This window comes from Peromyscus leucopus, chromosome 11, assembly GCF_004664715.2.
Source record: "Peromyscus leucopus breed LL Stock chromosome 11, UCI_PerLeu_2.1, whole genome shotgun sequence".
Classification (NCBI taxonomy): domain Eukaryota; kingdom Metazoa; phylum Chordata; class Mammalia; order Rodentia; family Cricetidae; genus Peromyscus; species Peromyscus leucopus.
In genome coordinates, this window is record NC_051072.1 from 58,067,917 (window position 1) to 58,092,443 (window position 24,527).

The 24,527-nt window shown below is 38.4% G+C and overlaps 1 pseudogene; it reads right to left on the reverse strand.

Annotated features, from left to right (window-relative positions):
• Positions 1-5,326: 5,326 nt before the first annotated feature.
• The window catches only part of LOC114708039, a 92,174-nt pseudogene continuing 72,973 nt past the window's right edge, over positions 5,327-24,527 (reverse strand).

Genomic DNA, 24,527 nt, shown 5'->3' on the forward strand with positions numbered 1-24,527 from the left:
GGGAGAAATGGCTGAAGCGAAAAGAAGGGGGCCAAGGAATGTGGGGAGCGGTGCTGTGAGGCTGGGAAACTCAGAGTGTTCATGGCGCTCTGAGGAGGTTCATTTTGTTGTAACGGGAATTGTGTAGGGCAATGGTGTTCAACACACTTCTGCTAATGCCTTCCCATTCTTACCCGACATAATATGTAAAATTAATAAACGTAAAGCAAGTAATTCACATTTCTTTTGCTTTCTTCTCTTTAGTTTATCAGAACTAAATGATACTGTTTTTAATCAGATACTCTTAAATTCAAATTGTGTTTTGATGAAAAATACGTATTTCTAGAAAAGTCATCCAAGCAAAATCTGTTCTAACACTTTCAGATGGACTTTGCTGTAGCACGAATCTTAAAAGGTCTTATTAATAAAAACAAACCTGGAGGAGCCAGGTATTGGGGTGAATTCTGAAAGGTTAGAGAAGCAGAACAAGCCACAGCCAACCTCACGCTGCCAACTTCTCAGCTGATCTTGTTTTTTCAAACTGGAAGCCTCTGTGTCCTCATCCAAATGGATCTCAGCTGAACTGCTGCTAAAGGTTTAAAAGCCTAAAAGCTTAAATGACCTCTAGCTTCTGGTCCTCATGCCTTATGTACCTTTCTGCTTCCTGCCATCACTTCCTGGGATTAAAGATGTGTGTCTTTCCCAAGAAAGACATGAGATCTCAAGTCCTGGGATTAAAGGTGTGTGCCACCACACCTGGCTCTGTTCCTAGTGTGACCTTGAACTCACAAAGATCCAGACTGATCTCTGCCTGCCAAGTGATAGGATTAAAGGCATGTGTGCCACCATTTTCTGGCCTCTATGTCTAATCTAGTGACTGTTCTGTTCTCTGACCCTCAGATAAGTTTTTTAGGGTACACAATATATCAACCACACTTTCCTATTTTATTTCACACACACACACACACACACACACACACACACACACAGGGGTAGAGAGAGGGACAGAGAGGGATAGAGATAGGTAAATAAATAGCTAGATATAGACAGATGGATAAATGATAGATTGATAGATGATTGATAGATGATAGATAGGTAGATAGATACATATAGATAGATGATAGATAGAGAATGAGTTATTTTATCTACACAAAGTACTAAGTAGACACTGCTTGAAGATACAGCCTCACATGCCTGAGTTCTTTGTTCTGTGAAACCCGTGACTGCTTCATGTGTTTAACACCTCTTAAATCCCCGTAATAGAGGCAAATTTTTAAAAATGGGAAAAATATGATTATAAACTACTCAAGGAATTTCAACACATTTTTCCTCAAAATTGTAACTGGACCTTGGCCAGCTTGGACTAGTTATTTTATTTCATGAAAATGGTGTGGAGAGCAAATTTGCCTCAACAGCAAAAATTTCTTTCAATGCATAATTGAAACAATAACTTTAAATCAATTAGCCATGTTACCACTATAGACTCCCATCATCAAATTCCATTTCTTGGCCCATGAAGAGGCACCAAACCATTGGGCTTATTGAAAACACACATTTGGTTCTGGTTTTTTGACATTAGTTCCACTGAACTCTAAAACTGGCTTCATTTTCTTTCTTTTTTAAATAGCATGTACACATAAAACAGTTGAGTCTGTAGTCTCGCTTTCTAAATGCTTAGATATACAGAATCTATAGTGTTGAGTTACTTGTATATGAACAAGATCTCATCTACTGTGAACAGAGGTACTCAGTTCTAGTCTCTTTGGAGACACTGATGGAAAAGTGCTCAGAACTCTTGGGTGATGGGTATCACTCTTGGCTAATTGTATTTTCTTTAGAGCACATCTCAAAGTTAAGTATACAGAGATGAGTAATTTAATAAATGAACTTCTCAGGGGAGATAGTAATAGGTACATAGTATTTCATGCTCTTCCAAGACATCTCAGTATCATCTCAATGTGACAACTTCTTTAAGTATTTACAAAGCATCTATTTCATCTATATTGAGAAACTAGGGGTAAATGCAATTCTAAGAAACAACTTTATTATGGTCTCAGCCCTCATTGACTTAGAGTACAAAAATGTCTGATTATTACAGAATATGCAATAAGATTATGATTCTGGGTCTTTCATCCTTGACTTAGCACTCATTTGAGGATTTAGTAAGATGAATTTGGGGGATTACCAGAGACAACTGATTGAAGAGAGCTGTGTACTATGCTGCGTGTTGCTAATCATTGGTACATTGTATGATGCAGGGCTAGTAATAAGTAATCTGTTTCCCTTCGTTTTAATCCAAATGAGAAGATTCTAATAACAGCTTTTAAAACAAGATGTTTGTTCTCTGAGGACAGGAGCTTGTGAAGACTGACTCATTAAGAATGGTCTTAGAGTTGTTCTGAAGGGAAAAGGAAAGAAATGTGTGTAGATTGAGCTCCACACCATTGCTGGTGTCTGGTCCCATGGGCCAGACCTTACAACATAGATACAATTATAGGCTAACTGAAAATGGCCCTGCTCATGCCAAACAATAGGAACAAGAGACTGAACCAGGTCTCTGTAGTTAGACATAGAGGCTAATGCACAAAAGCCTCACTGACCTAGAGGAAATCAAGTATAACCATATTTTACACACACCTCCCCAACAACATCCTGGGAGGGCAAAAAGTTTACATTAAGTGCAAGAAGAGCTGTAGAAACATGGAGAAATCAAACTAGTATCACTTACAAGCTTCATCCCTACCAGCCAATTTTCAAAATGCTGAAAGACTTGAGGCAGCTAATGGAGGAGAAAAGCAATCACCAGGCTTCCCTAGTTGTGACTACTGTAAGTTCCAGTAACAACTGGCCTGGAACGATGTGGTCCCTGATGCAATAGTGGCATGCATGTTATACATGTCTACATCACTAGGTTCATCCCACTGGAAGATAATATACTGCTGTCCTACTAGTTAAGATAATTGTTACTTCATACACATTCCCTCTTTCATCTGTTTTATTCTCTTGGTTTTAACTCAAAATGTATTCTCTAAATAGGCTAAATAGTTCCAAAATTCATGTAATTTTGCTAGGTAACAGATGTTAGTTCAGTTGATGTAAAAGGCTTGTGATAACTGGTCAAATCATTGGTCTAATGATTCTGATTTGAGGGGTAGTTCTGTTTGCACATGTAAGAAAATGACCTTGGGCTTGGTGGAGACTCCATTCTGTGATATCTCCTCCTATTTCTGTCAACTTCAGATACTATGTTTGGAAGGGACTATGATATTCTCCTTGTCCCCTTTATTCCCTGTCCTCTGCCACCACAATCCATCTCCACTACTCAGCAGTCATGAGTGATGAACCAATTATAAGTTGAGCAGGCTGGCTGAGAAAATTGAAAATCTGCAATCCAGGAGAGCATGCATTTTCTTCTCTTCGTTCATTAGTTCCCCAGGTTGCGGCTTTATCCCTGCCTTTCATCGAGTGATTAGCCTCCGCAGAAGAATCCCAGTTTGGCAGCCCTGACTAATGAATGAAATCGGAATGAGGATTAGTTTTGAGGGTGCTTCCAAACCCTAGATTTGATGGCTAGATGCCAGCTCCTCTCCAGGCGTTTTCCCCATTGCTCAAATCAGCCAACTCTTGGCTGTTGCAGTCAGTGAACGCTGCAGTTTTCAGCAGGACCTGTTCCATTAAATCACACGTCGCTGCGGGAAAGAAAGCAGACAGAGGTAAGGCCCAGAGCCTTTCTGCCAATAGTAGACTTCTTAATAAGTGAGAAGTAAGTTTGAGGTTTTAGGATGTTTTTATTTTACTGGATGTAAACTCAAACAGAAATGTTTCCCACGTTAAACACAAGTTTCTATGTTAGCACTAAGGCAATTGCTCTTCTGGCACAAAAGAGACCCGAGGCTCAAGCTCTCTGCACTTTCCAGGTGCGGAAAGCAAAGAGGTCCAAAATGCCTAGTCAATAATTCACCGAGTTGGCAAACAGATAGGCAGATAGATTATTAACAGTTGTGCTGCTTTCAAATAAATGAGTAAAATATCCATACTCTCAGGTGTGTGAGGATTAATGACCCAGCCCAGACTTAACACCCTGGGCAATGATAGTTGGATTCATGGAACTCAAAGTCATTTATATCTGTCTTCGAAACTATGTTTTGAATAGTTGCTGTCATAATCTGGCCCATTCTGAGAGAGGGAAGCATCCGTGTGCTAATCTTGTTTATCACAAAGCAGGGTTGAGAGTGCTCCTGTGTACCAGCCCAGGATGTAGCCCAGCATTAGAGCACTTGGCCAGCATGCATGAGGTCTGGGTAGCAAACTTGCCACAGAAGATATATAGAGGATCTGTTTATCTATCTATCTATCTATCTATCTATCTATCTATCTATCTATCTATCTATCATCTATCATATATGATATATGATATATCATATCATATATACATATATACAGAGAGGGAGAGAGAAAATAAATTTAAGAAGCAAGTGCAAATGTGTCCTCTCTGTTCTTCCCTAGTCTTCCTCTGGAGCATCGTTTCATCACTCTCTCCTCTCCACTTTACTCCTCAATGAACCCCAATACAGGTTCATCGCCATCATTCTTGCCTGGGACGCCAAGGCTGCATCGACTTCACTTCCCGCAAGATGGACTATAACGTGGAATTGTAAGCCATGTAAACCCTTTTGCTCCCCAAACTGATTTTGGTCAGTGCTTTATCACAGCAACAGAAAAGAAACTAAAATATCCAGGGACCCGCCCCCCCCCAACTTTTACTATAGGATGCACATAACCAATCTCAAACTGATCAGGAAAAATCCTCTTTGCTGGCTACCTATTATAGGGCCAGAAGATACTCCCAGGCTTCTGGGAGAGAAAAGAAATCAGTGATATTAACCAGTGCGAGGTAAAAACCAGGGATGATGTTCCCACTTGACCACAGTGACTTAACTATTACAGGATGACAAACCATTTTCTGATTGGATCTGAGGCCTGGTTTATAGGAGGGCATTTATGTCTAGTACTGTAAACCTGGTTAAAAAAAAAAAAAGCACACGGTTGGGGAGGTCATAGGCTCTATGGTTTTTTGGCATTTTTTTTTATTCCTCACACACCTGAGAGCATGGATACTTTGATGATTTACTTGAAAGCAGCACAATTGTTAATAATCTATCTGCCTATCTGTTTGCCAACTCAGTGAAAGGTTGACTAGGCATTTTAGACCCCTTTGCTTTCTATACCTGAAAAGCATAGAGAGCTTGATCCTTAGGTCTCCTTTGTGCCAGAAGAGCAACTCTCATTAATATTTTTCTTTAAGGTGAAAAAATTGTATATTTAGAATTAGCCAACTGAACTTAGTTTAGATGATCCCAGTTTTCTTGGCAACATCCAGAGCATCATAATCAGGAGCCATCTGAACATATGCCGTCTTCTCTCCTTGAGGCCTTAACAGGGTGTTGACTTTGGCCACATCAGCGTCATAGAATTTCTTCACAGTCTGTTGGATTTGGTGCTTGTCGGTCTTGACATCCACAATGAACACAAGTGTGTTGTTTTCCTTTATCTTCTTCATGGCTGGCTCAGTGGTTAGGGCGAATTTGATAATGGGAGAGCGGTCAAGCTTGTTTCTCCTGTATGTGCTCTTTCGAGGATTTTTGGGTTGCCTCTGGAGCCCCAGGGTCTTGGGCCACTGGAAGATGGGTGACATGCAGATCGGATCATCTTCTTTCTGTAGCTGTGGATGCCTTTCATCACTGCCTTTTTGGCTTTCAAGACCTTCTCTTTGGCTTGGTGAAAAGGTATTGTTGATTTTTTTATGCCACCATGTTGTCAAACTGGCTTCTAAACAGTTTGAACTGCTTTCAGCCTTGTTCAGAGAAGTTCACTTTCCCCCTCAAGGTCAGCAGTCAGTGCAGAGAATCATACCTTACCAAGTACTGAGAAAAATCGACAATGAATCTTTGTCCATAAATGGGACATTGTTGTCACCCCACTTCCTCATCAAGGCTTAGGGAGGATCACAGAAAGAATGTTAGAGCTGGAGAATGAGGTGGGGTGCTCTGAAATGCTGTCTTCTGGACATGCTGTGGTTATTGTACTCATGAGCTCAAAGCAGCTGTGGTTACCTGCACAGAACCCTCATGAGGTCAACCCAGTCAAAATTTCAGCACAGGAGGGAATGGTTCTTGAAGCCCCCGCTCCTTAGTGAGAAGCTCTTGGTAATTCATAGCTGGTGTGGAGAGAGAGTCATTATTCTTTGGGGGTCTGGCTACTGGTAGGCTGCCTGTGCTCTAGTGGATGGCCTCACACTCATGCACATATGGGAGCATTAACTGGAATTAGTGGGTTAATAAAAATGGGAAGAGAAGAAGACTACATGAATTTGGGAGGGGGCTTGTTGAAGAGATCTGGTGGTAGTTGACCATATTTCAATGTACACATGTATGAAATTCTCAAATCATAAATAAAACATTTTTATATTACTATTATAGATGTCAGTGGTCCAAAACGTTTCTCAAAGGACTATTATTCAGTTATTTCCCACTCTTACTTCCTCATTCTTTTATTCCTTGGTGTCTATGAATGAATCTACCCTACAGCTCTAGGAATTTACCTAGACAGGATATCTTATAAAAAGCCATCATACCATTGTGTCTTCTGTATTTTGCCTTTTGAAACTTAGCATGATGGTTTTAGGGTTCATCATATTACAGCATGAGTCACAACTTTGCTGCCCTTTGTAGTTAAATGGACAGATCAATTATTTGTGATCCAACCCAGTTGATGGTATTGTGAGTGGTGCTTCAGTCAAGTGCCAGCCATACCATACTTTTCTCTTTCATGCTCCCCACTCTGTCTTACTCAATTGTGTACCATTTTCCCACTGCGGCTGTATCTGTTCCTCCCAAGCTCACTTTCTGTCCTTCTGTTTCTTTCTTCCCTTTGACCTGCTGACTGCCTGCCTAACTGTCTGGTCTCAGCCTACAGGAACTTTCTCTTCTGAAACAATACCCGATCTTCAGAATGGAAGCTAGAGATCCTATGTTTTGAAGATGTTTTTTAAACAAAAAGATTATAAAATTGACAAATACTAATTTAGTCACATAATATACTTAAAGAACATGAACAGAAATAAAAGCAAATGACTGTATAAAAAGCTGAAAGTTAAGACATTTTAAAAAGTGTATTTATTGTAATTTTATGTGTTTATGTGTTTTTTGCTTGCATGTAAGTGTACTGATTGCATGCCTAATGCCCACGGCGGCAGAAGATAGAACTTCTGGAACTGTAGTTTCAAATGGCTATAAGACACTGTGTTGGTGTTGGGAACCAAACACTGGTCCTCTAAAATAACAACAAATGTTCTCAGCAACTAAGCCACCTCTCCAACCTCAGAAAAACTTTACATGAGCTACAAAATAATATATTTAAATCAATTTACCACCTGATAGATCTGTTTAACTTTTGTCTAAGCATTTTTTTAGTTTACTAGTTTTTAACCACTTTTTGGTCATATAAATATTATTGTGATGTTATTTAGCATGTGGAGAATAAAATTTTAATTCAATCTTTCCTCCAGTATATTGGGTTCAAAAATCTCACTTTATAATTTACCACCAGTGTTATGTAAAGTTTTAAATATGGAAAAAATATTCTCCCATATTTTTTGGTGAGCTATTTTTTTGTGCTCCAATTTACAGTAAGTGAAGATAATAATGATAAGAAACACCAGCTTATTTTGTAAACTATCCTTATTGTAGTAGCATGTCAGCATTTTAATATAAGATACATTGGTATCAAAATCTTAGATAAAATTAGCAACAGGTTTTGTATTTTTCTAATGTTCATAACATTCCATGTCTTAACTAGATTACCAAGTGAAGAAGTTATTTATTATACTTTGAAAATTTCTCTTCTCATAGAAGTATTATTGTTGGTTTGAAACTATGCTAACAGTGTCAGAATTTAGAGTGGTTGTATTGCTCTCCTTTATAAGTTGAGTTGGTCTTGATCTTTTGCTCTATATTCTTTCAGTTCTAAATAAATCAGAATAAGATTTAAACACTATTCCCTTTATAAGTGTTTAAATTAAAAGTTTGTGAAATATTTATTTCCAAAGCAAATTTGAATCCTTATAACACATTCAAATGTAATAGGAGAAGGAAGAGTTCACACATGGGGAAACTGAGTTTGGTAAATATTTCATAAATACTGTGTCATGACTGTGACTGAGAAAAAGGTTACATGATTCAAGCAGTTCTTCTCTTTTTTGTCCTTACCAAGGACAAACTGCCGGAATACTAGCCATCATCGTTGCTTTGAAACTTCAAGTTACAGTACCCACTTTCCATTTTGTGTGGACGGCCTAAAATCTAAGACACCAGTGTAAGAGGACATGTTGTCACAAACCACAGCACATGATAAGTTCTAGGTTATCAAAGTAAGAGGACACATTCTCACAAACCACAGCACATGATGATAAGTTCTAAGTTGTCAATGTAAGAGGACATGTTCTCACAAACCACAGCACATGGTGATAAGTTCTAGGCTATCAATTGTAGAGGACACATTCTCACAAACCATAGCATGTGATGATAAGTTCTAGGTTATCAAAGTAAGAGGACATGTTGTCACAAACCACAGCACATGATGATAAGTTCTAAGTTGTCAATGTAAGAGGACATGTTCTCACAAACCACAGCACATGATGATAAGTTCTAGGCTATCAATTGTAGAGGACACATTTTCACAAACCATAGCATGTGATGATAAGTTCTAGGTTATCAAAGTAAGAGGACATGTTGTCACAAACCACAGCACATGATGATAAGTTCTAGGTTATCAAAGTAAGAGGACATGTTCTCACAAACCACAGCACATGGTGATAAGTTCTAGGTTATCAAAGTAAGAGGACATGTTCTCACAAACCACAGCATGTGATGATAAATTCTAGGCTATCAATTGTAGAGGACACAGTCTCACAAGCCACAGCACATGATGGTAAGTTTTAGGTTATCAATCTCTTTACTCTTAGATATTACGGTAGTAGGCATTGATTGAAAGAGTTTCTATAATCGCGTCTTGGCCTTTTGGCTAAGATCAACCTTAGAAAGAGGTTCTATTAATATGGAGCCTCAATATTACCCAATTCAAGGGAGATAATTTTAAAGATGAAAGTGAACTGCTGGGTACAAGCAAATTAATTAAAATGTTAAGTAGAGATCTAGAATACTCTTTGTGATTTTTGCCTTTAACATGCTTTGAGAAGTTGTCTTTAGGGCTAAATTAAAAATCTGAGTGCTTTGATGTATTTTCTTGACTATAGACTTATCACTAAATTTTATCAGAAAAAAATTTTTTTTTTAGAATAAACAGTAAAGAAACAAATAGGACTAAATATCAAGTTTGATAAATCAGTTTATACCTTCATGAACATATGCAGGTTTCTAGCCAAACAGATTGCTCATATTGATTTTCTTGATAAATTCTCCTCTACTAACATTGAGGATGAATTTTTATAGAAATTTAAGGATGAAAAATAATATATTAAAATTATTAAATGTGTTTTCTAAGGGTTTTTTTTCAGCAAAAAGTTGTTCATTTCCATCTTACATGCAACAAGAGGCATCAACATGTGATAGTATATGGCAGCATAGATGTTCAATGAACATATAAATAGGTATACCTTCCTTATATCAAGGACACATGGACCTTCAGTTACGTGTGTGTGTGTGTGTGTGTGTGTGTGTGTGTGTGTGTGCGCGCGCACAGAGGGTTGTAAGAGTTAATAGCTTTTATTATTAGATACTTTTTCTTATATTGAGAAAAAGATGAATTTGCCTTCCTTTAGATCATTGGGACCGAAGATAGAAATCCAAGTTGCCGGACCACCAGCTATGATTGTTGCCTAGACACTTCCAAGTTACAGTATCTACTTCTCAATCTGTGTGGATGATCTAACCTCTAAGACACACATAAAAGGACACGTTCCAATGTGAGAGGACACTCTCGTCATCTATTGTTTAGCTTTTGTTCTTTGAATGACATGGCAATGAATTTTGACAGTTTAATATGTCAAAAGTGCACACGAAAGAGTGACCTAGTGATACTGAAGTAAGGTAGATTTTTTTCTTCCCTCCTGCGAATACCTGACAGCAATCTCCACAGAGATGTCTAGACTAGACCTCATGGAAATTAATTTTTATATGCCACAGGACATGCAGGCTTCATGTCTTAAGGGGCTTCATGTCTTAAGGGGCTTCAGGGTTGTGGATAATTACAACCTACAAGCAGGAATTCTATGTGCTTTCTTAGGGTCACATAATATTTTAATTGAAGACTAGGCAGAATTGGATTGTTTAAAAGGTCAAGTGCCTTTGCTTGGCATTTGTGTTATTATAGAGTGTTGTTTTAAGGTTTCAAGTCTACAGACATTTCATTTACATTGTTGAATAATCTCAGACTTTAGAGACACTTTATAAATAAGTTTTGAACATTTGAAAGGGCTCTGGGATAGATTGCCATTGAAGTTGTTTAGGTCGTTAGGAAAGGTCAGTTGATAAAAGAAGGGCTGTGTTCCACTTTTGTCAAGGTAACATATTAAGCCTAGAAATCATATTATTAGTAACCACTAATTGTTTAACAGTGGCTTTTTAGCTAAAAATAGAGCACCATGCTTTTGTATTATTGTATGAGTTGAACATTGTTTTTTTGAAGCTAATCATTCTGTTAGGACATGCTAAAAATAACCATAATAAACAGTATGGAAATGCCAGAAATGTCACGAACATGCACTCCCTGTGACTGGATTACACAGGGCAGAACTGTGTGCCTGCAAGGTATTTATTGGGGATTATCAGGCCCAATGACTAGACTAAATAGTTTATTTACATTCCACCTAATTTGCCCTTGTGTAAGTTGATGGAAACTTTCCAATGCCTAGTATCCTCCTTTATAAAGAGCTCTGAGCCACAGTGTGTGAGAAGAATTAGATACTGATTTAAGTGGAATCCTTCCTTACGATCTGTGTTCTTCACACAGCTGAGGCAGGTCAGCTTTGGGTAGAAATGTTCAGCCTGCAGTAGCTATCTTATCTTTCCTGGTGGCTGATATTCCTGGGAAATGCAGCAGAGGGGAGAAGAGCAACTATGTGTGATGCAGGTAGAGGGGCAGCTCCTTCCTGGCAGCTATTCAAATTGGATAAAGACAGGCTTGTCTCTCTGTAAGTGGGAAGCATAGGGGGGCCTGTTTCTCTTCCATCCTCAGGAGATGCTCTCCCTTTGCCCAGCACCCATTGTCTCCTGGAAATCTAGTACCTCCAAAAAGAGCTCTTCCAAGCCAAGGCCATCCCAGGATTCTAGGTGAATCAGCTTTTGGTGAGCCTGTGACCCGGGAGCTGCCCTATGGCTCTGGGGTGAACTAACTATCCATGATTATGCTGGAGGTGGAAATTGACCAGAGGTGATGCTTTGCTGCCAATTCTGCACGGAGACTTTGAGAGGCCTTACATGTATCTGACAATTAACCTAAAATGCCACTTCATGTAATAATGTGTTGGGGAGTGGAAAATGCTGAGGGGGTCATTTAACAATCATCCCCTGATAGTATTCTTTCAGTAGATTATAGGTTTCATCTCCTTTTATAGTAATACATAGAAGTAAATATAACAAGTTTTCACAGAAATAGCAAATTCATATTCACATGGCAACATGTCCTTACTGACTTTGAACAGTTAGGATACACATTGGGAAAGAAGGACTTTTTTTTTTTTTTTTTTTTTTACAGGGTCTCGGGAGTATTCATTAATAAACCACAGGGGAGTGTACATCCAACTGTTTTTCTTACTAACAGTTTTGACCTTGTCGGTGTACACATATGTAAGTTCCCATCCCCAAGCTTGCTTCCACACTGTCTCTCAATCCCCTGTCATAATTTCCTTGGAGAAAAAGAGGATTTAAAAGCAGAGAGTTGTTGAATTTCTCATTCAAAGCTGTCTGTTTTAATTACAGCTTACTTAATTCTTCGAGACCACCAGCAACTCTAAAAATCAATCATTGTTAAAGTTACCAAGTGGATGTCTCCACTGGCTCAAAAATGAATAGCTTCTAAATTTTGTCTCAGCTTTAAAAAGGGAGACCAGTGTTAGAATATGTTGGAAGATGTTTGCATTTAAATAGATATGCATTTCTATTTTATTGTATATGAAGCAATGCCGCATTTGAATCAAGCTTTGACTAAAGAACAGATACTGTTAGAAGAATAATATTATGAATGTAATTCCTAATATAAAATAAATGCATGGCTAGATAGATCCCTAACTTAGTTTTCCTGAGTCTGTTTTTAAGACAATAAATCATGCCAAAATTGTTTTACTTTCCTTAAATATCACTTACAATGTTTTTCTGTTATCCAAAACTTGACTAGTCACACTGGAGTCTTAAACAATAGCTATAAAGATTTCCCTCTTTGTTTGCTACTTCAGTTTTGCTCTGAAATCGAGGAGACCACAGTATTTACTAAACCAAGACTTGAGAATAATGCCCCGTTTCTCTCGGCACATAAATATGGTTTCCAGGTAATAGGCACTGTTTGCAGAGGGGAACCAGCATTTATGCAGCACAGCACAGTTAAGGGAACACTTTATATCACATGAAAAGAGGTTGCTTATGAGAGGAGTATGTTTGTGTCCATTCTGTTCCGGACGGCAGGCAAGTGAGCAGATCAGAGAAAAACTGCCAGTTCAGTAGCACAATATGAGCACAAAGAGGCCAGCGTAGTTGGGTGTGCTGGGGTCCGCAAACAATTGCATCACTATTAACATATCAGCCTGTAAGAACAAACTGACAAAACATAAGCTATGCAGGTTGTACCTAGGTGTATTGCTCTAGAGCCACACAGTGATGTGTCTGATTTGTTCTTTTTTTTTTGTCTTGTAATACCAAATGATAATGATTACAGTCTGTATCTATTGAAGTATTTGATAGGTGTCAGGCACTGTTTAAATATTCTGGATACATAATTTATTTATGCTGCCCCAGGCTTATACAGTGTTATTTTTAGTCTTATTTGCATATACAGTTATGACTTTGTGGCAATTTGTATGGAAAGAAAAAAAAATCCTTGCATTCTCCCTGAAGGTCATCAGATGTCCTCTTTACCTTCCGTACTTCTGAAAACATCGATTGAGAGACTCCCTGGTGATTTAGTTTCCTTTTCTTGTGAGTTCACTCAGTGCCAGGGGCCTCTGCCCATGTAAACTGCACCATATAGACCCGATTGCTCTCCACCCTTTGCCCAGAGCACACGGCTTAGTACAAGTACTGCTGTCTCTAAAGCAGCAGCGGGCATTTTACACGGGCAGAGCCACTGCTCAGCTTGACCGTCACCATGGCATAATGTCACTCCAACACTGTCATATTCGAGGCTTTTAAAATTGAAATTGGATTTTTTTCATAAAATACATTCTGATTATGGTTCCCCTCCTCCACTCTTTCCAGTTCCCCCCATCATCCCTCCCACCTAGATCCACACTCTTTCTGTCTCTCATTAGAAAACAAACAGGCATCTAAGGGCTAATAATAAAATAAAGTAAGGTAGACAAAATACAAATCAGTATATGGCAAAACAACCAGGTAAGGAAAAGAGCTAAAGAAAAAGCATAAGAAACTCATACAGATTCAGAGACACACATGTTCACTCACTCAGGAATTCCTTAAAAACCCAAACTGGTTTAATAAAATATGTATGCAAGGGACCTGTAAGGGAGAAAACAATGCAATATTACTCGGCCATATTCTAGGCTTTTAAATGAGAAGCGAGGGGCTGGAGAGACAGGTCAGAGGTTAGAGTGCATACCGCTCTTGATGAAGACCTGAGTTCAGATCTCCAAACCCATGGCAGGAGTCTCAAAACTGTCTACTGTAACTCCAGCTCCAGGGGTTCCAATGTCTTCTTCTGGACTCTGGACATCTGTCCTCATATGTGTACCCCACACATATACACATTTTTAAAAATGAGAACAGAAATCTAGGTATTTGTATAAAACATCTGATGTTGGAATAAGGAATCAAGTTTTGGAGAAAAGTTCCTTAAAATGAAAAAACGAATGCCCTTGGCCATCCCTAAGTGAGAGGGGTCAGTTCAGAGTCCCTCACTTTTTAGCTTAGTGCTTGCACCTTTACATGTTTATAAAATTCTATTTTTCTTTTGGAAAAGAATACTTCAATGCACTAAGTGAAATCCTCAAAAGTGTAACAAGAAACCCATGACATTGCATAAGCCACCAATAACTGAGAAATGAATTTAAGAACAACTAAGTTCTCTGTGACACTTTTCTGTGTGCCTAGTTTCCCCAATGATGTTTCTTTTCTTTTTGGTTTACTTAGGCACATTGCCAAGGGACTTTCGTTCAGCTGAGAACGCATCGGTAGTCATCTTAAAGGGAAAAGCAAAGGGAACAGAAATTGTAGTGCTAGTGATTCCATCTGATGTTTGATACCCTCAGATAAAAAAGCTTTATTTTTTAAATGAAACCCAGCAAGTGGACCCAAGTGCACCCGTTTGCCCCAGATACACCAGTATCCCATCTGTCACATAATATCCTTTCATTTTCCCCCCCTTTGGCTACTTCCATGAGGCTCAAACCAACAATACCATAAAGCAAGAGAAGCCTGTGGATGATTTCACACCTGAGCAGTCTACCCTATATACTTACACAAATACAATGACCTCCACAAATCCCCATCTTCAGATACCATTTTATGGGGCATAGAGCTTCAGAGTCTGAGGAGGAACAAAATAATATAGCCCCTAGAATGTTTTAGCATAGATGACAGTATGACAGTCACTGTGTGGATTTGGGATTCTCATCTTTAGAATGAGGGTAAGAATATGACCTACATTATAGGACTTTTTTTTTGTGAGGACTGAAGGAGTTAATACTGATTCATACTTCACAAATATTGGCCACTACTCACAGACCACAAAAGAAAAACTATCCACCCAGCTATACAACACACGTCAGAGATGGCATCTCCCGTGCTCTTTTTGTGTGGCTGTGTCTGCCAATAGCTTAGATCATGGCAAAATGTTTTTGGTGGAAAACTCTAAATCAGTGTTTGTGATCTGGGTGGGTCTTGAAAGTGTTCTATGTTTCACTGTCTTGCTTACGTGTACTCACAACTTTTCAAGACATTAGTTCTTTGTCACAGGCTTTAATCCAAGAAGCTATGGGCAAGTCTTCATCAAGGTTGCCCACTCAGGGCACATGAAGTCTCTAATGAGAGTTGGTGTGTATGCTGTTTGGTTGTATGATGAAAGAATATCCAGGATCTAGCCTCAGGGTGTCTTGGTAACTCTGCTCAGATCTTCTTTCCATACTTAGGAAAAGTCAGGGGAAGATCTCAGTGATAGAAGAGAGGACAGAGGAGATGTTACCCAGCCCTCATCAGACTTCTCCAGTGAACCTGACGATACCCAGAACACAAGAGTAGTGCTATGATATTCTCAAGATGTCTGAGTTTTTCAACAACTGAAACTTTCTCTCATGTGCTAGTCCTAAATAAGTGTGCCTCTCATAATTTTTAAGCTACAAAAGGCAAATGGATACTGCTCTTTAAGAATTAAATAAATACTTTTAAGGAATAATGAATACATTATAAATACTTTTCCACATCTTCAACTTTTAAAGAAATATGCTCAATTATGTCTTTCCTGACAATTTGTCAAGAAATCTATAGTTTCCTGCTCTAAGGTCATTATTCTTATTTCTGGAACACAAGGCAATAGTATTGAGGACTTTTCTAGTTTAACATTTTTTTAACCATTCAAATAAGTAATACTTAGAAATAGATCATATGGACTTGAAACAACATCCCTAATATCATTTTAAATGACTGGGTTAAATTGTCTGTTTAGGGAGAGGTTAAGGTGAAATGTTCTACATACATTCTAAGTTTATGAGGCCTAAAGTGAGAAGAATGAACTGTTATAAAATTTAAGGTTCTGGCTGTAGAAATGTTTTCAATTAAAGGATACTAAAGAGATTGGACAACTAATGAAATACCATATTAGAGTGGATGCTGGCAGAAAAAAATTCTGTAAAGGACGCCATTGTATCAGTTGAAAAAACTGGAATAAGGGCAATATATTAAATAAAATTGAACCAGGCTTTTTCTTGTGGGGCCACCAATCAGCTCCAAAATCATGACATAGAGACTTATTTTTAGTATGAATGCTTGGCCTAAATTATGCACATTTATGGCTAGCTCTTTTAACTTAAACTAACCTGTTTCTTTTTATCTACCTTTTATCTCAGTGCTTTCTACTTTTCTTTCTTCTGTATATTTTACTTTCACTGTTTTTCATGTCTGCTGGCTGGCTGCTGCCTGGCTTCTTGTACTGGGTGTCTCCCTTTTTCTCTCCTCCTTCTTTTCTCTCTCCCCTCTTCTTCTTCTTCATCTTCTCTCCTTCTCCTATTTATTCTCTCTGCTGGCAGCCCTACCTCTCTCTCTTCTGCTTAGCTATTGGCTGTTTAGATTTTTATTAGATCAATCAGGTGCCTTAGGCAGGCAAGGTGAAACAGATTCATCACATCTTTACATGATTAAGTACACATCCTTACATGGTTAAATAAGTGCAGCATAAGTAAATATCATGCAGTTAAAATAATATTCCACAGCATAAAACAACTATATCAATAATATAAATGAACATACTCATATATTCTTAAATAATATATACTAAGATATTGAGGGACAAAGAACTAATATGTGAATGTTTTACAAATGATGCAGAAAATAGTATATCTCCTAAATATAATGGAGGATGGTGAGGTTGCTCAGTAGTTAAAGAGCACTTACTGCTTTTGTAGAGGACCTGGGTTGGGTTGACAGGACACCCTGGTGGCTTGCAACTGTCTGTGACTCCAGTTCCTAGGGATAGGATACCTTTTGTATGGTCACTGCATGCATGTGGTACACATGAACTCAGACAGGCAAACATATACACATAGGACTAAAAACTTGAATCTTTAAAAATTAATTTAAAATACTGTAGCTAGAGTTTTCCTGCCTTGCCCACAGTCAGGACAAATCTTTGTCACCCGCCAGTCCCACAGCAGCTCAGACCCAACCAAGTAAACACAGAGACTTATATTGCTTACAAACTGTATGGCCGTGGCAGGCTTCTTGCTAACTGTTCTTATATCTTAAATTAATCCATTTCCATAAATCTACACCTTGCCACGTGGCTCGTGGCTTACCGGCGTCTTCACATGCTTCTTGTCATGGCGGCGGCGGCTGGCAGTGTTTCCTTCCTCCTTCCTGTTCTTTCTTTTCTCCTCTCTGGTAGTCCTGCCTATACTTCCTGCCTAGCCACTGGCCAATCTGTTTTATTTATTGACCAATCAGAGCAATTTGACATACAGACCATCCCACAGCAAAATACAATGCGTCATATATGTAAATATTTATGTATAACTCTAAGTAGATACGTGTATATATTGCTTGCAGACACACACACACACACACACACACACACACACACACACAGAACATGGATATATATAGCAAGATGATACAATGTTAGGAGTACGTGTATCTAGGGTGTTTTGATAGCTGGAAATCATTCCTCATAGTTAATGTTTTAGAAAATGAATCCATAATGCAACAGTGTTAAGTGAAGCTTCAGGAGATGATTTGATCATAGACCTATGGCCCCATGAGTGAATTTGTTATTAACTTAGAATTGGATTAATTTTTGTGGCAGGTTTTTTTTTTTTGAGACAGGGTTTCTCAATGTAGCATTGCTGTCCTGGAACTCACTCTGTAGACCAGGCTGGCTTTGAACCCACAGAGATCCACCTGCCTCTACCTCCTGTGTGCTGGGATTAAAGGTGTGTGCCATTACCACCACTCAGTGTGGCAGTAGTTTTTGATGAAAGGATGGATTAAATACCTCCATCAACTTCCTTGTGTTTTTATCTTGTATTGCTTTTTCTACCCTTTCATGGAATGATGAAGCCAGAAGGCTCCACAGTGTGCAGCCCTTTACTCTGGGATTTCTCATCCACTGGTATTATGAGCCAAGAACATTAATATTCTTTATGGACTACTCAATCACAAGTGTTCTGTTTTAGCAGCACAAAAGGAGTTGAGGCAGGTAGTCTCTGTACTGTTCTCGTTTGTTTCACTGAAACAAATTTTTGTTTTTATTTGAGGCTGAATGGTTTAACAGTTAAGAGTAATTATGGCTCTTAGAAAGCACAGAGTTTGATTTCCTGCACCCACACAGTGGTTCACAACCATTCATGCTACAGTTCTGGGGGTCAGATGCCCACTTATGACCTTCACCAATACCAAGTGTACATGTGGAGCAGACATACATTCAGGCAAACACTCACATAAAAGAAAATGACTAAATCTAAAAAATTTTAAAAATCATTTATTCTTTGAAAATTTCTTATTTAGTTAGGAAGTTTGATCATGTAAATCTCTCATTATTGAATTCTGTAAATTGCCAAAGAATTTCCAAATAAAAAGTTTTTAGAAATTTAATAATAAATAAGCATGAAGGCTTTCTCCTTTCTAGCATGCTGTCTCTTACATGGCTTTAGGGAGGGTGGAATGCCCTTCGTCGTGATCAAATTGCTCAAGAAAATGTTCCAAGTAGAAGATAACATTCAGTAACATAACAGAAGACTTCTCAAACAAGCAGAAACACTTGGATCCCTTACAAGCTGGTGAAAAGCATCCAGCAGTGGGGATAGTCTGGAATTATGGCTCACTGAGCACTTACTCAAGGTGTTTTAGAGGTCATCAAAGGCAGGCAGATGTGAAAGGTGAGAAATGAAAACAAGGAAAGACACAGTGGAGGAATGTTCACAGAGGAAGGAAGAGAGAATTGTAAGGAAGTGCTGTGCTTCCGAGGGTGTTTGCTTTGTGTATTAATTTTGCTCATTTGCTCCCACTTAATCCCCCTTCTACCAGTAGCTCCAGGTGGTGAGTACTGCTCTTCGCATATTTCATATATACATAATATAAATATGTATATTTACAGATACAGAACCCTTGATGCACAGAATCTTCTAGACTAGTCAGACAGTAGCAGAACTATATTTAAGCCAGTCTGACTAATTTCAGAATCATTAACCACTGCACTACAGTGCCCCTTCAGTGTTTCTTGTGTGTAAAGATAAGCTGCACACTCCAACAGCTCATTTCATTTTCTTTTTTTGTTGTTGTTTTTAAAAGTCAACCATGTCAACTTACAGGCATAGTCCATTTATGAACAATACAGGTAAGTTTTTTTTTTCTTTTTACTCCAAGAGGTGAGCTTGATCTCAATCTGCCGTAACAGATCCTGACACAACTCACCTTGAAGGTAAAGCAGTTAATGCTTCAGTCAGGGTTGATAATTTCCTCCTTGCTTTCATAATTTGTATGATACAAGACTTCGAGGTATTTTCTTTGAATTTGGTCTTCAGGGCATTCTCTCTCTGTTTTTGTAGCTGAGTCCAGCTTGTCCCCAGCACGCCAATGACATTGTGCTTATGAGCACGAGCATGGGGCAGTACCTCTGGGTCACTGAAAAATAGGCTCATCCTAGCCCAGCCACAGGGAGGTAAGAACTAAGTAGTCTTGTAACAGTGTCTTGGAAGGCCTGTCAAGAGACAGCATGGGTAAAGAGATCTGAAGAGCACCCACCCTAACGTCGTTTGTTCCAGGATTAATAAAGAATTGGTGCTGTGTCTTGGGGAACAACTTCTTCAGTTTGTCTCATGCTCAATGCCAAAAGAAGCATTTCTAAGTCTCATGTGGTCCCATGTAGTTCCAACTCCATTTCCTTCCTTCACAGACATGCACGGTGGGGTGTAAAAAGTGGTTTGGGGGCCAAATGCTACAGTATGGGTGGAAAATCATTGCCTCATGCCCAAGCAGCTGTAGACTCCTTGGTGTTATTCTTTCTTCTCTGTTATAGAAGCCAAGAGAAATTGTCTCTCTGGGATGATGGGCAGTTCATTTAAGGAGCTTCAGTAACCATGGGGCAGTGGGTCTGACTGATAGCTTTTGATGAGTGAGGAGGCAATCAGTCTCATTCATAGATGGAGATCTTTAGATAAATATATCTAACAACACATAAAACCAAACCACAGCTCAATCATAGGTATGGCTTGAAAGTTCACCTCTCCTTTTCAAAGGTTAAGAAAGGCTTAAATTTAGGTGGAAGATTATTAGTTCCATTTTCTTTATAGGTGGAAGTTAAGTTCATCATTCCCTAAGTCCTATCTGGAAGATCGTTGACCAAACCAGCTGTTACTGAATAAACAGCCCGTTAACATTTCTTTTGGTTATAAGAAATAATCAGGCCATCCTGGATCTTAATGTTCTTACATCTTTTCATTTACTGCAGTTCAGATCCTTTTACATAGATAACATATCTCATGTATCAAAGTGAATTTTTTCCAAAGAATTCCCACTGTAGGTCCTAATAATAATCTCTAAATATTAGAGTTCATATTTGTTTTTCTATTTGTGGTTATGTTGATCGAGGTTTTATTTATTTATTTTTGTGGTTGATAATACAAAGATTAAATTGTACCATGGTTACATAGTTTATTTTTAAATATGCTAAAACATTTTCTGAGTTAGATATGGTAACACTAGTATCATCCTTGCAGTCAAGATCATCATAATCTAAAATGAGAGTCAAGGAAATGTTTTAATACCACCCAGTAATGCAAGCAATTATGGCTTCTGTCACAGAAGTTGGCTGCTTTTTCATTCCAGTGAAAATATCTAACATAAAATCAGAACATCAAAATCAGAGTCCCTCTTTAAAATTTGCTTCTCATGGGCAGGAGAATGGAGAGAATATCTGGGGTCAGAGGGGAGGAAGCCCTTCCCATTTCACCAAGAGGTATGAGTAATGGCACCTGTCTTCAATAATTTGAGAAGATGGAGCATGTTTTGGAAACAGAGCTGCTGCAAAACGGTAGCAGCTGGAGGGAGCACTGGATTCTCATTCTAACCAGTTCAATAGCATGGATGGACAGGGATGCCTCTGAGGACTTTGGGACAGGCTAGGATTTTCTGTTCCTCACATGTAGAACACAGTGGGTGAGGGAAGGGGAACCACAGCTAATTCTTGGGGTATAATTTTCATGTTCGGAGCCAGAGTGACTAAAAGGAGATACAGCCAAGGTTTGCTTCTCACAAGAAATATCAACTAATTAAGGACAGAAAAGAGTGATTTGCTACATGTTTACTTTATGTAGAAAAGCATTCTTTGGAGAATTGGAACTTTTTCACATATGTATATAGAAATGTGACTTTTGCTGAATGGATTTTCAGCCAGAAAAAATGTAGTTGGCTTTTTAAAATGTGGTTATATGTGATGAGTGAGGAAAATTATGTCATATTTTATATATTGTATATTTCAATGAAAAAAATCATGAATTGGATTCAAGGATTAGTTCAGTCAAAGTTTTGGGAAAAATCCCCCAGATGTGTGACTGTGTATGAGCACACCTGAAAAAGATTTTAAACATTAAAGTCTAGACATCAAGCTAGTCTTAAACAGGTTTAATTTTTCTTAGAAAGACTGAAGAATAATGTCTAGGAGGTAAGCGTATTGAGGGGAGTTAGGAGAAGCCCGTTCTACACAAAGGCCAAAGTCAACTCCTTCCATGAAGTTTTAGAATTGTATAAAGAAAGGGATAAAATTGTCCGTAAGTGCAAGTGGAAACAGTCACCAGGATAGGAATCATCACATCAAAATAAGAATTTATTTCAGCTAAATGTGTTTCATTATTGAGTAGTATTCTAGACCCAAATGGAACAGCAGATAACCTATACTGAACAGTTTCCTAAAGCCTTCCTTCCTTGTCCTCCCATGCTCTCACGTCTGGACTTGTTTATATATGAGAAGTGAGATGTAAATGCCAAAGGTTACTGGACTTTCTGTGCTATCAGCCAGAGCCACAGGAAATCTTGAGTTCAGAGGGGCTGCTTTCCATGGTCTGACTGGTCCATGGGAAGGACGCCAGGGCCCTGGTCAATGTTTGTCCCTAGCACTGCTGGCTCCCTTTGTTAGAGCCTTCTCCAGCAGTAATCGTCATCTTTTGCTACTGGGATCTCAACAATAAAACATGATCTCATACTTTTTTGGTATCTTTTAATTTTATAATCATTTTACTTAGAAGAGTTTTCAAACACTTCCACGCAACTCTATATAGTCTTCTTCAGCACACTGAGGTCTCATTGCAGCTTGGGTTTACATTTCTCTGGTGGGGGAGTGATGACTCCTTTATCATGTATAGCATAAAGGCTCTTCTGAGATGTGTTCCTCTTATTTTTTTTAAAAATGTGGTTTTCATTGTGTGAAGTTCTCAAGGAAATAATACAGAATCAGAAAAAGTACAAATAAACGACTTACTAATACGACTCGATTTAGAAAAATAAGAACAAACCAAATCCAAATCCAGTGGTCAGGAAGAAATAAAAACCAGAGCAGAAATGAATGAAAGAGAAACAAAGAAACTAGTACACAGCTTCAAGAAACCTAAGAGCTGGTTCTTTGGGTAGATAAACAAGATTGACAGGCCTTTAGCCCAGTTATTCAAAAGAAAAAGATGACCCAAATTAACAGAATCAGAAATGGACAGGGAAATATGATGACATCAAAGAAACTGAGGGTATCTTAAGGAATAGTTTAAGGACTGACACTCCATTAGGTTAGAAAACCAGAATGAAAGGGACACTCTTATACTTTTCTGAAATAGAGCTGACATTGTAATAGTCTCATAGACAGTTTCTAAATAAAAATATGAAGTGGCATAACATAGAAGCTAACTGGAATATTTATATATGTCTGCATCCAGTGTCAACACATGATTGATGTTTAATTTCTACTAGGTCAAACAATGAGGGTGTCTTAGGGTTTTCTGTTGCTATGAAGAGACACCATGACCACGGTAACTCTTATTAAACAAACAAACAAACACATTTAGTTGAGGGTGGTTCACTTACAGTTTCAGAGATTCAGTCTATTACCATCATGACAGAGAACATGGCAGCGTGCAGGCAGATGTGGTCCTGGAGCTGAGTGCTACATCTTGCAGGCAACGGGAATCGACTGACTTGACTGACTGTCACACTGAGGGAAGCTTGAGGAAAAGCAATCTCAAAGCCCCGCCCCCACAGTGATGTACCCAACAAGGCCACACCTCCTAATGGTGGCACTCCTTTGGGGGCCATTTTCTTTCAAACCACCACAGAGGATTATATCTCAAATGTGCATCAGTTAAAAATAAACTCATTTATTACTTTATGGGCATTCTATTTTATATAATTTTAACAAAGCAATATAATTATATATATATATATATATATATATATATATATATATATATATATATATATCTGTCTTAGGAAGTGTATTTTTACTACCAAATGTATTAGATGGTAAGGAAATTTTTTTTCAGTAGTGTTGAGTTTGGCGAGTTCTCTGTCTTTTAGATAGGTGAGTAATAAGACAGGCTTTGTAGGCATTTTCTCTCAGTATATGGTGCTTTTTAATTTTCTTTGTGTATATACACATTCTCATCTGATAGCTATTTTTGTCTAAAAAATTTCTATTCAATTTCTTGAGTAAAGTTATAGGTAAAAATTCCACTAGCTCTCATTTGTTTGAGGAAGCTTTCTCTTTCAGTTTTAAAGCTTATTCTCACAGGTTACAGAACTCTGATGGTCTCAGTGTTCCTCGCCTCATCCCATTGGCTGCTGCTTCACTGGTTTCATCGAGAAACCTGCTGTCTAGTTCACCTTTCTTTGGCATGCTGCTTTCCAAAAATCTTATCTGGTTTTTTTTGAGCATTTGGATTCCCGCATTGGTCAGGGTGTGGATTTCAGTAAATTGTTATTCACTGCTCAATATCTATCATTTATTTTGGGAAATTCTTTACCAACTTTCTTCAAAGAGTTCATCTTCCCTATCCACTCTCTTCTCTTTTAGGGTTCCAGTTATGTGTGCTACAAATGTTTCTGTCTCACAGATCTTGAACGTTTTGGTATGTTGTTTTTCTTAATTTTCCTCTTTTGTGTTTCAGCCATAATAAAAATGCCTCTTCTGTAGTGGGTATCTGCTCCAGCTTTGATCTGGAAGTACTACCCCCATTGAAATTTCTGGTAACTGTCACGCCTACAAGGTGGGGCCAAGACAGGAACCCTTAAGACCTGAGATCCGGATGTGCTGGCTCTCTTGGTTCCTGCATCCTGGACACTGGATGTAGACCGAGCAGAGTTCTCCAGAGAACACCGCTGGACTGCACTTCACCTCTCCCGGACCCTGTAACCTATCCCTTTACTTGTAAGTTACCCCACAAAATAAACTTCCCTTTTAGCTATGTGGAGTGGCCTTAATACTTCCACCAATATCTCTTCAGCTGTGATTGGATTATATTTCAATAAATATATCATAAGTTAAAAATATAGGTAAAATTTCTATGTAATGCAGCCACTGTGGTGGTATTCTAATTGTACTGAAATGTGATTTTGATTGTA